This window comes from Microtus oregoni, unplaced genomic scaffold, assembly GCF_018167655.1.
Source record: "Microtus oregoni isolate MIOR12 unplaced genomic scaffold, Mior012 000000F_ref0000247, whole genome shotgun sequence".
In the NCBI taxonomy this organism is placed as follows: Eukaryota; Metazoa; Chordata; class Mammalia; order Rodentia; family Cricetidae; genus Microtus; species Microtus oregoni.
The window spans coordinates 83,142,685-83,159,270 of NW_024543059.1; the positions used below are offsets into that span (position 1 = coordinate 83,142,685).

Consider the following 16,586-nt stretch of genomic DNA (forward strand, 5'->3'; position numbering starts at 1 on the left):
TTCTGCACTATTTGTCCAATATATGAAAACACTGTTCTTTGCATTTTACAAAGTTCCCCCACTGCTTCCGATTTTAAATCTTAAGGTGTGCTAAAGAATCAGCCATTATTCTCTAATGGAAAAAAAAAAACCCTATTTTTTTAAAGAAGAAAAAATTCTTTGTGATATTCTTATATAAGAAGGGAACCATGTCTATCAGAGCTCCTCAGGGAAGTGCAGCATTATTCGAGAGCATTATTTCTTGGAGTTAATGCTAAAGGCTCCCAACACCATGTGTCGCTGAAATGATACGTAAGAGATAGGCGGGCTTGAACATGAAAGGAGACCTAGCACTCAGAGACACCAGCTCAGTGCCTTTTCTTTGTGGTCAATTTGTTTTATTCAGCAATAAATTTTCTATTTTCCATTCCAGCCACTGAAGCTGGGTTAGGGGGTTAGCTGAGAACCCAGATATTCTCATATGAAAATGTGTTCAGTTTGGGAGTCATAGACTGAAGACAGTGATCTTGGGTGGGGAGAAAGGGAAGGAGTACTGCTCCCTGCAGCCATCATCACTCTGGCTCACGAACCTTGTCCCCATTCCAATTAGGCCAAATGCCCAGACTGTGGTGAACCTTATTGCTGCCAGAGATTCACGCAAGCTCTTGGCCATTATTTTTTATCCAGCTGGTGCAATGTAATTAATATTTTTAAACTTTTAGTACTGTAAATACTTACATGCTATGTTATGTACTTACATTAAATGTTATGAAATATTTCATAAAACACATACTTATAGTGAGATAAACTTTGTAAATATGAAATTCATAATTTCCATTTTAATTTTTTTGAGTTGGCTGCTCCTATAAATACTTTGTTACCAAATAAACAACAAGCAAAGCAAACATAGGTTGGGGCAGGGGAGGTAACAATCTTCTTTCCAATGGATCATCAAATTTAAAGATAAGGTATACAGAGGAAATGATGAATTGTTTTGTGTAACTTGGTTAAATATATTTCAGCACTATAGTACAAGTAAAGGGATTGGTTTATCAAGGTGAATGCAATAAAGTTTCCACCCTTGAGATACTACAAAGTGTGTATCAGTGAAGGACCTGAAACACAGACTTAGGGAGGTAATTAGAACATTGTCGATGAGAATGGATGGTGGAGAGCCAAGGGATACTACCATAGCCCAAAGGGAAAGGCTTTTGTGTAGAAGTGAAGCAGGCAGATATTAGTTAGGTGAAGGGTAGTGTAACATGATGTGGCATAGTTGAGCATGGGAAAGCTAGAAGATGTTAGATAAGGGCACTGAAGCAAGAGATGGTGTGGATGGTGCTAGTATCAGTGCCATAAAGTGGAAGGCTGGAGTACCTGGGAATGAGACTTACCGTTATGAAGGTTTCATCCCGTGCTAACAAGATTAGACTTCATCTCTAGTCAAAGAGAGCCATCAAAGGATTCTAAAACACGTCATCCTATAAAGAGTTCTAGATTTTACATAGAATGGAAGATGGAGCTCATTTAGATAATGATGACTTTAACGATCCAAAAGTTACTATAGCAAATAAATAAATAGGTGATCATGTCTGCCCCCCCAACAAGGGGCAGTGTATAATGAGGGGTATTGATGAAAAGGAGAACACAGCACAGATGGGCACATCATCAAGGAAATAAAAGCTCTTCACCCTCAAGACGAGAGCCAAAGGCTTGTGTGCACTGATCAGCATGAGGTCTGCTAGCTGAGAAAGGTTCACCTCACAGTTATATATTCGATCTGAGTGCTCTGCGTGGGAGCAGATACATTACTAAGATGTAAGCAGGTTTGGGGGGGGGGGCTCAGTGCAGATCAAAGTGTTAGTAAGAGAAACGATTACGACAAGTGTTATTATCTAGTTGAAGGTTTGGAAATATAATGTTCTGGTGGAGCAGCCCTAGGCTGGGATACTTTTCACTAGTGACACACACGTGTCTAAGCGTAGGAAGGAAGACTACCAGGAGAAGCCTGGTTGGGGTTTGTGCTGATCGAGGTGGGAGCACGGAGTTTCAGAGTTTCCGTGGGCAGCAGTCAAAGCTTCTTGAGGTTATCAAAATCAATATTTTCGTCATATCAAAAAAGAAAAAAGAAAACTTTTTTTTTTCAAAAAGCTTGTTTGTAATATTACCATAATGTAAAGGAATGTTACCTATGAGAGGTCCTCACAAAAGAAGCAAGGTACAGTATTATTTGAAAGTATTATTTCTTGGAGTGGATTCTAAAAGCTCCCCAAACCATGTCTCACTAAAATGATTTGCAAAAGAAAGGTGAGAAATTCTATTTTGTTCAATTGGGAAAGGAGAGGGCGTACAAATCAGGAAGACAGAGGGGAGAAAAAGACTGCAGAAGTCAAACACTGCTCCAAAGACCTCTTCATTGTCATCTTTAAGAGTATGAGGCCAGGGTGTCACAAAGAGACTTCAGTGGATAATAGTGCTTGCAGTGCAAGCAAGACCTGAGTTCAGATCCTTTGCATTCATATAAAAACACAGTGTGTGGCTTGGCACCTCCAGCACTGAACGAAAGATGCATAGATAATAGGACCACCAGGCGCGCACAGTCCAGCGAGCTGATTCATGAGCTGCACAACTCCGCTGAGCCACCGTAACCCCCTGTGCACAGCGAGGACTTGCCGCATCACAAGAAGCTCAAGAGTGAGGCTTCACTAGGGCCCCTCAAGTGTGTTCTCCCGCTGAAGCCTACAAGACTGGGTCCCCACAACTCAGACTTGGAAAACATTGAGCGTCGCCGCATCCACAACATGATGGAGCGCCAACGCCACGACAGTATGTGCTCCAGCTTCCTGATCCTCAGGGACCTTGTGCCTGAGCTGGTGCACAATGAGAAAATGGTCATCCTGAAAAAGGCCACCAAGTACATTCGCACGCTGCAGACAGATAAGTACAAGCTCCTGATGGAAAGGAGAGACAGCAGTTGCTGAGGAAAATCAAACACTCTGAGATGTACTAAATGTTTTTTAAATGGACAGTCACCGCTACTTTGCACATGTTGACTTGAAAAAAACTATTGTGTTGACAATTAAGAATGCTGGTATGCCTTCATATTAGTCCCTTGTCAAGTTTGGAGTTGGATAGGGGCAAGTCATGGAGTTCTAGTGGTGACTTCTTTCTTTCCAACCGCAGTGATGACCATGAAGGTTCAGGAGAGTTGGGAACCTTGGAAGGCGATTGAAGTCATGTTTACTCCAAGTTTCCAGAGTCACTTCTCCTTTTTACAGGAGTAATTACATTCTAATAGATGCCACAGAAAGGGAATCCTCTTTTGATCTCCCTGGGGGAATATTTCTGTAAATTCCATAGACTCGCCCACCAAGAGGTCCGTGTTACACTGGAAGTTCACACCTTAGTATCATAATAATAGCTCGATGTTAGAGGAGCATGTTTTGTATACAGATATATTGTCAATCTCTGTTACATACTGTACTAATTCTTACACTGTCTGTGGTGTACTTTAATCTGATGCTGATATGTAACTAAATTTGATATTTATATTTACGTATGGAAATGAAGAGTGAAGGTTTTTAGTAGATATGACTTTATCACTTTTTAATTGAGAAACTTTTTAAGGAAATTATATATGTACATGCATATTCCCTTTTTTCCAAGCCTATGTCTTTCTGTTAGTGTTCATGTGTGATGCGTACAAACGAGTAAATGCGAAGTTGTGTGCTCAATTTCTACAAAACATGTGCCCTTTGAAGTACCTCATGTTATTATGAAATAAATAGCAATGAAATGAATTTTGAAAGAAAAAAAAAGATCACCAGGACTCGATGGCCAGCCAGCCTTGCTGAAATATCAGCAAGCTCCAGGATCAATGTCCTGTCTACAAAGGACAAAAGGAAGAGTGACAGATCGTGACACCCAACATCCTTCTCCTCTGGTCTCTTTGGGTGTGCATGCAAGCACAGGCACCTGCACACACACACACACACATACATACATACACACACACACACACACACACACACACACACACACACACACACACACAGAAGACAGCCTCACAAATACCTAGAGAATATTGCTTTATTTGTGTAAATAGACAAGAGACTGAACTTCACTTGTACATCAGGACCAAGTGTAAAGATGCAGGAGACAGACCCACAAACTGTAGCCAGGGTTGATCAGATGGAAAAGAGCCCCCAGGCCCAGGCAGTGATGCTTCACATGCAGTGTACTTCAAAATTAGGATGATGCCCTGCCCCCTGCAGCTTTGTGTTGACACAATTCAAAGATTCCGCTCTGTGTCTCCTGACCTCCTTACATAGGCCTCATACCCCCAAGGATGCTTACTTGATAGACACCATTTCGAGTCATCTTTCTCAAGGGCATCCGCTACCTTTTCTAAGAGCAGCTGAAGAGAAAGTGACTGGATCCCTGACCTTCTATTGCTTCTAAATAAACAACTTGAAGCACAGCTCAGTACTTTCATTTTCATATAACACGGCCATGACATTTTCAAACGGCAGAGCACTGCGAGTGCATTTGAGCACTTTCTGAGAAAGCTGTATGAGCAGAACGATTCGTGCGTTTTGAGCCACTACAGACTGTTGGCACTGGACTAGGCGAGAAAGCCACACTCATAACGACCCTCTGTTCACAGATCCAGGCATTAGCCCTTACAGGCACAGGCTGGCTGTCAGGTCTCTGTTGGTGGGCCCAGGACATTGTCTGGAGAAGGCTCATCAAGTCTGTCGCTATTATAGGAAGGCTGGACTAACCAGGAATTAAGCTAAATGTGTGCTCAGGATGTCAACAAAGCAGGGCCACCATATTTTTCTCTTTTAAAGAAACAGTTCCAAACTGTGACTGAAGGAAAAATGTGTTGGGCATAGTTTAGAGTTTTGGGGATCTGGGAACCTATGAGAGGTTACAGAGGAACTCAGCTGTGCTTTTGTGAGCAATTATAACTTCAAGACTTATCACTTGTATCTGTGAATGGGTGTTATCAGCACACTTGGTGGCATTGGGTGATGAAAGAGTGGATTAACTGAACAGGTTAAGGTAACTGCAATGTGATTCAAATTTCTGTTACTCTGATAAGTACCCAAACTAAACAAATTAGGTGGAAGAAATGCTTGCTTTGATGCAGGATTGCTTGGTTCGGCAGCTTTGGGGCAATGGAAAGGCAAAACATTTAAGAGATATGTGGTGCATCCCTCGTGGTCCCGACTTCTTTGCTCATGTTCTCCCTCCTTCTGCTCCTCATTGGGATTTTGGGAGCTCAGTCCAGTGCTCCAGTGTGGGTCTCTGTCTCTATCTCCATCCATCACCCACTGAGACAGTGGAGCTGATCTATTGAGAGCTCACCAAGACCAGCTGGACTGTGACTGAAAAAGCATGGGATAAAACTGGACTCTCTGAACATGGCGAACTATGAGGGCTGATGAGACGCAAAGGACAATGGCACGGGGGTTTGATCCTACATAATGTGATGGCTTTGTGGGAGCCCAGCCAGTTTGGATGTTCACCTTCCTACATATGGACGGAGGTGGGAGGTCCTAGGTCTTACCACAGGGCAGAAAACCCTGACTGCTCTTTGGACTGGAGAGGTAGGGGGAAAGGAGTGGGGGGAGGGGGAGAAGGGTGGGAGGAGGGGGCGTAGGGGGGGAGGAGGGGGAGGGAAATGGGAGGCTGGGAGGAGGTGGAAACTTGTTTTTTTTTTTCTCCTTTTCTCAATAAAAAAAAAAGAAAAAAAAAGAGATATGTGGTGATACAAACATGTTTAGCTCGTGATGGCTAGAGAGGAGAGAAGGAAGAAAGGACCCCATTCTTCCTAGCCCGTGAAGGGCACGCCCGAGGACTTAATGACCTTGCCTGAGACCCTACTTCAATCACCTCCCAAGTGCTGCACCCTGGAGACCAAACTTCCAACCTTTCAGAGACACTCTGGATCCAATATCCACCCATCATTGAGAAGAAAAAAGAAAAATGCCCGAGTGCATTTGACAAAGATAAAAGGCAGAAAATAGTTCATAATTTCAGCTTCATCAGTTAAGTCTTAAGTAACTTAAACTCTTATAGCTAACAAACAACATATTAATGAATACAAATTCTTAGGGGGATGATTTAATGGATAGATAATAATTATTCATAAATTAATCATAATTAGTATATCAATTGTATTTAAATTCCCTACTTGTGAAGTACTTGAAGTTGTTGAAAGTACTTAGAAACAGTTTCTGTTCTGCGCTGTGCTGAATACACTGTTTAGAAATAAATTGTAATAACTGTAAGCAATGTGGCAAAAATTAAATTTTATTTAAGTCCAGTTCTGCCTCAGAAATCCTAAATTATTATAAAATCTAAATGTTGTGGAATTTTAAAGGTAATTTGATTTTAACTTTTTTTTTTAAATGGGCATCATGGTTTGTGTGTGAAATGTGTTTTAGCTCCTCTCTTCTAGTTGTGATAAAATATCCTCACCTCTTTTCTAGTTGTGATAAAATACCCTGACCTAAGCAACTTAACAGGAAAGGGTTTATTTTGGCTCGCAGTTCCTAGGGCTATGCCAAGCATGGATGGGAAGGCATAGATAAACAGGTAGAGAAAGCTTGGCGGGTGGCAGGAGCAGGAAGCTGGCTAGTCACTCTACATCCACACTCAAAGAAGAGTCAGAAGGTGGAATTCAGCTATAAAGCTTCAAAGCCTGGGGGCAGCGGCCCACTTCTTCCGGTGAGGCTCCACTTCCTGAGGGCAGCACCACTTACCATTCTAACTCCATGCGGTCTACAGAAGTGTGGTGGCGCAAGCCGGTAGGATTTGCTGAAGGAGGCAGAGGCAGGAGGATCACGAGTTCGAGGGCAGCCTGGGCTACACATGGCCGGGCGATGGTGGCGCACGCCTTTAATCCCAGCACTCGGGAGGCAGAGGTAGGCGGATCTCTGTGAGTTCGAGACCAACCTGGTCTAGAGAGCTAGTTCCAGGACAGGCTCCAAAGCCACAGAGAAACCCTGTCTCGAAAAACCAAAAAAAAAAAAAAAAAAAAAAAAAGAAAACAGCCGCAACACAACCAGACCCATAGCCAGCAATCTTAAGTGATTAAAAGTCTCTGTAAAGACAATCTGAAGGCTGGATGGATTCACTACTGAATTCTAGCAAACTTTTAAGGAAAAATCAAATTTTGAAGGAGTAATGCCAATACTTCCTCCAACTGTTCTAACAAATAGAAAGGGATGAAACACTTACAAACTCATTCTGTAAAGCCAGCAATAGTCAGATAACAAAGCTGACGTAGACACAACAACAAAAAGCAAACAACGTGCCAATTCCCTCAGTGAACACAAATGAGAATGTTCTCAACAAAATTCTTGCAACTGAAGTTAAGAACACAGACGATCATGCAACATGACCTTGCAGGTATAACCCCAAGGATGCAAGTTTGCTTCAGCATACACAAATCATTAAATATTATGCAACATATAAATAGGCTGAAGGACAGAAATCATATAGTCACTTCAATAGACTCAGACAGGCATTTGACAGAACTCAAAATCCCATCATGAAAAATAGCCTAAAGAAGTTCGGGTTAGAAAGAATAAACCTCAACAGAATAAAGGCTACACACAACAAGCCATATAATAGGCAACACTATACTAAATGCAGGAAAACTAAGAGCATTTTTTTTTCAAATTTAGAACAATATTTGGATGCCTCCTCTCTTCACTTTTAGTTGGCATAATGCCCAATGTCTTAGCTGAAATAATAAACGAATTAAAGAAATACAAATAGGGACAGGAAAATATCCCTATGTAGATGACATAATTCTTTCTATACCTGAAAGGTCCTAATCACTCCATTATAAAACTCTAAATTCTTATAATGTCTACAAAACCAATGTATAAGACAATAACTCTGCTACATATCAATATTGAACTTGTTACGAAAGCAGAAAAAAGCACTCCACTAACAGTAGCTTTTAAAAAATACCTTGAAATAAGCCTAACTAACGTGCAAAGTGAAAGAACTCTATCAATGACAATTTGAAGACACTGAAAAAATAAATTGATGAAGATACTAGAAAACAAAAAGGTCTCCCAAGCTCAGGGGTTGGAAAGATTAATATCATGGAAATGGCTATGTTATTGAAAGATGTGTACAGATTAAATGCAACCCCTCATACACACATTCCAATTAATTCCTCACAGAATTAGGAAAAAGTGATAAAATTTGTGGGCAAACACACAGGACTCCAAATATCCAAAACAGGGCTAAGCAAAAAGAAGACCGCTAGAGCTATCATAATATCGGACTATACTCCAGAGTTATATTGACAAATCCAGCATACTTCCAGAACAAACACAGATGACTAGACCAATGGAATAGAATAGAGGAAATAAACCCACACAGCTACAGCCATCTATTTTGTGACCAAGGTGTCAAGAACACACATTAGAAACAAGTCAGCCTGTTTGATAAAGTAGAGCTGGGGAAATTGGATATACTCACAGATGCACGTTTCTCAATGTGCACGAAAATCGATTCAAAGTGATTCAAAGACATTAATATAAGAACAGCAATGTTGAAATTGCTGGAGAAAAAAAAATTGCCAGGTAAAAAAATCTTTAAGATATAGGCGTAGGCAAAAACTTCCTTTCAAGGGTAGAAATAACCTCAAATAGCAGTAAGTGGTATTACATTAAATCAGATACTTAGCACAGGAAGCAAAAGAAAAAAATCACCAGAGTGAAGAGTTTCATATCTTGTTGTTATGAGGACACAGCCTGACAGAAGCTTCTTAGTGGAGAAAGGGTTTATTTTGGCTCGCTGGTATGTGTTACTGTCCGCCAGAGTGGGAACTCACCATGGGCATAGCATGAAGGAGCTGATCACATTACACCCAAAATCAGAAAGAAAGAAGAAAGAATGCATATATGCATAGTGATATTTCGTTTGTCATCTAACAAATAAAGCTTGTCTGAAGATCAGAGTGCTGAGCTAAGCCACTAGTTAGCCATAGAGGCCAGGCAGTGGTAACACACACCTTTAATCCCAGCACTCAGGAGACAGAGGCAGGCGGGTCTCTGTGAGTTCAAGGCCAGGAGATTGATCCAGTCGGTGATAGGTGGTAGCTTTAGTTCTAGGATTAAAGTACTTGGGAACCACAACCTTTAATCCCAGCACTAGGGAGGTGAAGACAGGAGTGATATGGCTGGGCAGAGAGAGGAATATAAGGCAGGAGGAGAGAGGAGCTCAAAGCACTCAGTCTGAGGTTTCAGTCTGAGAAAGATTCGTTGAGACAGGGTCTTGACCCCTTTGGGTCTGAGGATTCGGCAGAGGTAAAAAGTCTCTCTAGTGGCTGGATCTTTCATTTCCCTGATCTTTCACCCTGATGTCTGACTCTGGATTTTATTATTATTATTATTAAGACCAATTAGAATTCACCATACATGCATGCTTGTGCTGGGTTCACTTTTTTGTTCAGAACAAGTCCCTACTGGATGGAATGGAGCCACAGTTGTCTGTAACTTCAGTTCCAGGGAAGTAAATGTCCTCTTCTGGTCTCCATGGGCTCCTGCACGTATGTACAAATACTCTTACACGGACACGCATAAGAAAAGGTAAATAGATAGTAAATCTTTCTTTAGAGACAGCTAGAAAGGGGACGATGGGCAGAAGAAAAACTCCTATGTGGGTGAGAGTGGGGATAAAGTCCATGTGACTGGATGAGCTCAGAAGAGGGGCTGTGTGAGGGGGGAGAGGGATTAGCAGAAAGCAGTTAGCGAGGTCAGAGAGAAGGGAGTGGGGAGGTGAACTAATGACGAGAAGGAAGCATACGTGAAAATGCCACGATGAAACCCATTACTTTGGACACTAATTGAGAAGTCCAGTTGTGTTGCTGACTGGGCCTCACTATGAAGCCCTGACAGTCTTGGAACTTGGAATGTCAATCAGGCTCACAGAGCCCCACCCAAACGCTGAGGCTAAAGACTCGCAATACCACAGGTGACTTAAAAAGTCTCTGATCCCTAACACCTGTTTGACCACAACCACACCACTACTACCAGCACCTAAACCCGGAAAGAGGAAAGGGCCAGGGAACGGGGAGGACCAACAACAATGAACAAATGCCACCCCTCCAAGTGAGTAGGATGTAACAACTGCCTTAGGAAAAATGAGAGTGCATGGCACATTGATGATATCCCAAAACATGTAATTGTAGGACTTTGCATTTGGGTACACGGTGATGATGGGCAAGCCAGTGATACATTTTGAGAGATGTTATGTAACTTATTTTACAATTTATAGTCTCTCATTCCAATTAGTGCAGAGAAAGGACCATAGTTTTTCTATTTTTATGTAAATGATGGAAGATTTTTGTGGATTCAGTCAATTAAATACAAATGAGGAGAGGTGAAAATCAAAATAAAATGTTTATGGCTTAAGACTCTTACACTGTACCTAACAGAAGTAATTGGTTAGCTTTTTTTAAAAAAAAAATAGAAGGAGGTGAACCGAGAGCGAGAAAAATGCTGGGTGCAGAGAGGCAGGGAAGGAAGAAGAAAACAAAAACTCAAGGTACCAGTATTAGATGGGCCTTGGCTAGTCCCAGAATTAAGGTGTGACAATCCAGAGCCCAAGTATCCTCTGTCCCTCAGGTCCCTTCTACCGTGTTCTCATCTCTCTACACTGGCTTCATTCTTTTGCTTCTGAAGAAGTATCTGCCTCTCAGCATAAATTAGAAAATGGCTGTTCACTACTCCTGTGTTAGGATGCCTACAGCCAGAGCACTGGAGTCTTTCTCTCTGAATTTGTAAGCTGTAATCTATGACTAGACAAGCTGCCTGTTTCATGATCGAGTCAGCTATGGCTAAGAGGATTCTGCTCACAGAGTGCAAGCACTGGAAGCCACTCTGTGCGAAGAGGGTTTAGGATCTAGGAAGGATACGGCATAGAGAAAGGTTTTGTTTATGGAGAGCCCACAGAGTCCACACTGAAACGCATTATGACACATTCTAGAGTAGAAATCACCAGGTCCGGCCAAGCCTTTGCCCAGCGTAGGGGTGCCTTCTGCCCTCAATGACAGACACACTCAGCTCCTGCTTGTGCACCACGACAGCAGAGTTGACTAAAGCGGGAGGCAGTTCATTCCAGTGTGAGGCAGCTTCATTGTTAGAAGTTAGTTTTTATGCTGAGCTGAAATTTGCCTTTCTATAACTTTAATCCACTCTGCTCTGTCGAACAAAAGCTATGATATGCCCAATTCCCCCTTTTGTATATTGCCGCCCTTTGTTTGAAGATAAGTGTTGTGTTCTTCTCTGGTTTTCCCCAGGGTAAACATCTCTAACTCCTTCCAACCTTCTCCGGAGGTCGTGGATGGTTCATTCTTCATTATTTTAATACAGAGTTGACTTTCAAATGTCTAAAAACATATTCTGACGCAAACACGTGAGGTGTAAAAGAATTATTTTGACTCCCACCAGATTCAGTGTTCAGAGAATACGTGAGCTAGCAGTGGCATTATTCCTTCGTGCCTCTCTCAAGGTGTAGGAAACAGCTACCATTCACCAGGTGTCTTACATTCCTGGGGAGGGAGGCAGAAACCAAGCAATGGATATTTTTTAAAAAATTACTATATAGCATGCTCTAATATTAACATGCGCTTTGAGAAAGTCAATACTACAAGGGCAGTATATTTACAGGTGGCTATTAGGTAGCTAATCAGATATTACAGGTTAAAAGGTCCATCGTCATTAGCAGCTGATAAAACCTGAAACTGAAATTGCAGGACTTTGATTACTAGTCAAAGAAGAGATTCTGAATAACATCTCATGTTTCTCAGAAACATGGCAAGTTCTAAATTACCCCCAAAGAATATAAAATTTCTATCTAGCTCGATGCTTTCTGGTAATGAACAACAACAAAAAACCCATACCATTTGTCCCTCCCCTTAAGAGTTAATTCACAAGGTCCTGTCAATCACCTGGGCAGGAAAACAGTTTCAGGAAAGCTCTATGTGCTGGAGACTTGAGGAAAACGTTTAAAGCCTACCCTAAAAATGTAGGTTGATGCAATGGTCTCTTGGGCCTTTGCCCACTCTCATGCCCCACTTTACTAAAAATAACCTCTATCTTTTACTCTATGCTCTGTGTCTCATCTGAATTCTTTTGATAGAAACATAAGGAGGACAAGGGAGTTGAACAAAGGCCAGCATGGGATCCTGATAACATGATTTGGGTAACCCTCTCAGATGGCAGGGGTTGGGGGGTGAATAAAGACTGAGAAATGAAGGCATTATCTGTCAGGGAGACAAGAAATACTGAAGAAGAACAGAACAGCTTATACTAAAACCGTAAAAGGAGATGGGCTCTTGCATGCCAACCACATCAGGGACCATAGAGGAGGCTGATGCTCTGGTCAGGAATGAACAAACAAGAGAGGAATGAGGTCAGAGAGAGGACAGCGGAGCAGTGCATACTGGCTTCTAAACCTCTGTTAGGATATTAGTTTGTACCCACAGGAAGGAAGGTTTCACCTCGGAGGAGTCTAAGCAGAGAAGTGAGAAGGCCATGCATCCTAAAATGATCCCCTCAGTTCTTAGGAAGAACAGGTGCCTAAGGCATAGCACTGTTTTCTTCCTTTCTGCAGGCTTTACACTTAGGTAAGTTTCCCGTGTTCTCTGTGGTTACTGGTGTCCATCAGAGCCCAAGTTCCCAATGAATGCATTTGCACCATCATCAAGCATAAATTTCAGGGTTACTGATTTTCCTCTGAAGCGATCTCTGCTTCAGCTTAGTTTGACTTTGGGTCTTGCCGGAGCTATCATGGTAGCTGGGAAACATTACCTTGATTAGCTTATCCCAGAGCTAGAAAAGAAGGTCAAATGCATCCAAATTGTTGGCTACTCCTTAAGGGAAGGAGAGAATGAAAGTAAATCTGCCCATCACAATACTTTCCACATTCATCTTTACATAAATAGTATTCGCTTTCTTAATGCTTATTCTAATTCAAGACAAACAGTTAGCAAAATCTGAGTAGATGCCAATGGGACTATGGTGCCCTTAGTTGAGTACATTAATTTCATTAACAAGATCTAACACTTTAATTGCTTAAGGTCAGTGTCTCATGTTTTCTTTATGGGAATTGTTATAAAGGCACGAATCTCCTGGTATGTCAAGCACTTAACATAGCAGTTATTTTATTTTTTAATGAAATGTATTTATGTGTGTGTGTGTGTGTGTGTGCGTGTGTGTATGTGTGTTTGTACACATGTGAATGTGCATAGTATAGCACATGTGTGGTTTCAGAGGACAACTCGAAGGAGTCAATTGTCTCCCTCCATTTTTTCAGGGCTGGGGATGAAAAGTTTATAGTCTTCACCACTTATATAATTCACCCTTTTTACTTTGTGCTTGCTGTTGAAGATGTGATCTCTCACCTTCCTGTTTCAACTGCCTACTGTCTTGCCTCCCACACCATTATGGATGCCTCTCTGGAACTGGAAGGCAAAATAAACTTTTCCTATAATATCTAAAGTATCTCCTTTTGTTTGTGCTATTTTTATCACAGCAACAGAAAAGTAATGTATTAGGCGTGCTGACAAGCATCTTTTTCTACTTTGCTGTCTTGCTGCCCTAATATTTTATGTAGTTCTGTTTTTACATGTATTTATTTATTTGGGAGATGTCACAGAACACATGTAGAAGTCAGAGGACAACTTGTAGAAATCTATTCTCTTCTTCCATGATGTGTCTGGGGAATTTGTATCATGAATTCTAGTTGGTCTGAATAATAAAAACCCATATTCAGATATAGGGGTTAATGCGGAAGAACAGAGAAGCAGAGAGGCCAGCCACTAGAGAGTTCTTTTACCTCTACCAATGCTCAAACCAAAGGGGTGATCTTGTCCTCAGACTGCATCTCCAGACTCCATCTGACTCCACCAAACCTCAGGCTGTGCTGAGCTCCTGACTCCTCTGGCCTTATATTCTTCTCTCTGTGCAGCCATAACACTCCTGTCCCCACCTCCCTAGTGCTGGGATTAAAGGTGTGGGATCCCGAGTGCTGGGATCACCTTTGTGTGACCTCTGTTTCTCCTTTAGACAGAGTCAAACTTGTATAGCCCAGGGTGGTCTTGAACTAACAAAGATCACCCTGCCTCTGTCTCCAAAGTCTGGGATTAAAGGTGTGTGCCACCACTCCCTAGCCTCTAGTGGTTTAGCTGGGCACTTTGATTTTCAGGCAAGCTTTATTTGTTAAAACACAAACAAAATATCAGTACAGGAATTGAAAACAGGTAACTGAAGTATTGTTTTAATCTAAATGAAAGATTTTGTGTGTATGCTCACGGTGCGGTCCTTTCAATGTTTTGTGTCACTTATTTTACTTTTGTAGTATAAGTCATCTATCACTTGAAAATCCAGTTACAATTATTTATTGGAAATATTCAATAAGAACAAAATTGCATTCCCTTTCTTTTCTTAACTTTTTAAAATTCCTATAGTTAAAAATAGGCATGGGGTGAGAAAAACATAGACTGGAGGAACAGTGCTTCATCAGAGACATTAATTACGAATCAATTAAGGACAACCACATTGGAAATATTTTCAACCCTCATTTCTCATTTCATCCTTTCTATCACTAAAGAGTCAAACTACTTTGCAAGCTAGAAATAGTGAGAGATTTTTAAGAAGCTAACTACTTCTGTTTGCAATGTTCCTTTTTTGGGTAATATTTGTTACTTAGTCTATGAAAATTTCTTCCATGTAGTCAAGATATTTTGATCATATCCATCCTACACTATCTCCATCCAACTCCCACTAAGGTGCCATCTTTTGTTACTCCCAATTTCATATCTTCCCTTGTTGTTGCTGTTATTAACAGCTTTCTGAATTCAATTAGTGATACCCATATGAGAATGAATGTGGGGGTCACGTCCCAAACAAAAGTGACTCTTACCATCAGTCATCACCTTTCAATAGTTCCTCATTTCTAGAGTGGAATCTTGAGGGTCCTTTCCCAAGCCATGCTGGAGTTCTGACTGCTTTTGACCTAATATTGGTCTTATGTAGGTAATAACAACTGCTGTGAGTTAGTATGTATAATAGCCTTGGTCATAGCCAGAAATTTGGATTTCACAGCTCTCCTCATTTGTCAGCTCCTACATTCTTTCTATCCTGCATTGTGTGATGCTCGCTGAGCCTTGGATTACCAGAGGTTGCTATAGATGATTTAATTATAGCTAAGCATACTCAGTTAAGTATTTTGACACTTTGACCAGTTACTAGCCTCTACAGTAACTGTTATCCATGACAAAAGGAAGGTTCCCTGAGCCAAGTTGAGAGAACACAAATCTATGGGTATAAACTTAAATATTTAAAAGCTGTTTGAGAGCACGACCAGTTAGCAAAACAATAGCAAGTTTCCTGTTAGAGCCCATAATCTTTCCCATAATGTTTGACTATGCTTACAGTCCTGGGAATGACATCCCTCTTGTGAAACAGGCTATAACCCATCAGAAAGTAGTTGGTAACAACCACATCATTCATGACACTATGGCACCCATAGGATCATCTTGTCATGCAAGTCAGCACGGTCTCATGCTGAGTCCAGTGCTGGGTGAAACCATTGATGTCTTTTTTTCCTCCAGAAGCCAGAATCATACAAAATAACATAGGCTACTGCCATTACTCTTGATTGCCTATTGTAGGGAGCCAGCTTGTTCGTCCTGGCCACCCAGCTATCTTAGACCCGAAATAATGACACAGAAACTGTATTAATTAAATCACTGCTTGGCCCATTAGCTCTAGCTTCTTATTGGCTACTTCTTATATTAATTTAACTCATTTCTATTAATCTGTGTATCACCATGTGGCAGTGGCTTACCAGGTAAAATTCCCAGCATCTGTCTCTCGCGGATCCATAGTGTCTGACTCCGTCCTTTCATTCCTCCTTCATTCAGTTCATTCCTCCTTGCCTACCTAAGTTTTGCCCTATCAACAGGCCAAGGCAGTTTCTTTATTAACCAATGAAAGCAGCACATAGACAGAAGGACCTCTTACTAAGTGATAAAAATCTATTGCTGAAGACATCCTTTACTTTGGATGCAGGACATAAAAAAAAAAAAGCAAGCTCAACTAACCATGAAAACTTTCCTGCTGGGTAGCTTACATAGTGATGAAATCTGGTTCCTTTCTTTGTACAGTTATAAAATAATTTAATGTGTAAGCCTTACTCTTTCCTGGTATGACCTAAAATCTGTATATTCACAAATCACTACGCTTAGCTTCCATTTATGAGGGTGTTTGCACACAGCCACATATATTATGATATGGATTTCAGATTTCATTTGATGGTTTATAGTATTCCAAAGTGAGGTGATGTTGTTTCCTTTGTATCTCATTTCCCCACGTCTCTTTCACTTTTCTCTGTGTTCTTTATTTTCTGTCTCACCCTTAGGTTGAGTCTTTATGTGGTATCATTCTGAAAAATGCTGATCCAATCAAAGGTATTGTATGCTATTCTAGGAATAATCTTTATCATGTGCACAATATGGGAAGGGCAACCATCTCTGCTGAACTTTCCTTCAGTAAACATGCTGACAA

General features: G+C 41.2%; 1 pseudogene; it reads left to right on the forward strand.

Moving 5' to 3' along the window:
• The first annotated feature begins 1,277 nt into the window (after positions 1-1,277).
• On the forward strand, positions 1,278-2,989 carry LOC121432714 (annotated as a pseudogene).
• The last annotated feature ends 13,597 nt before the right edge of the window (positions 2,990-16,586 follow it).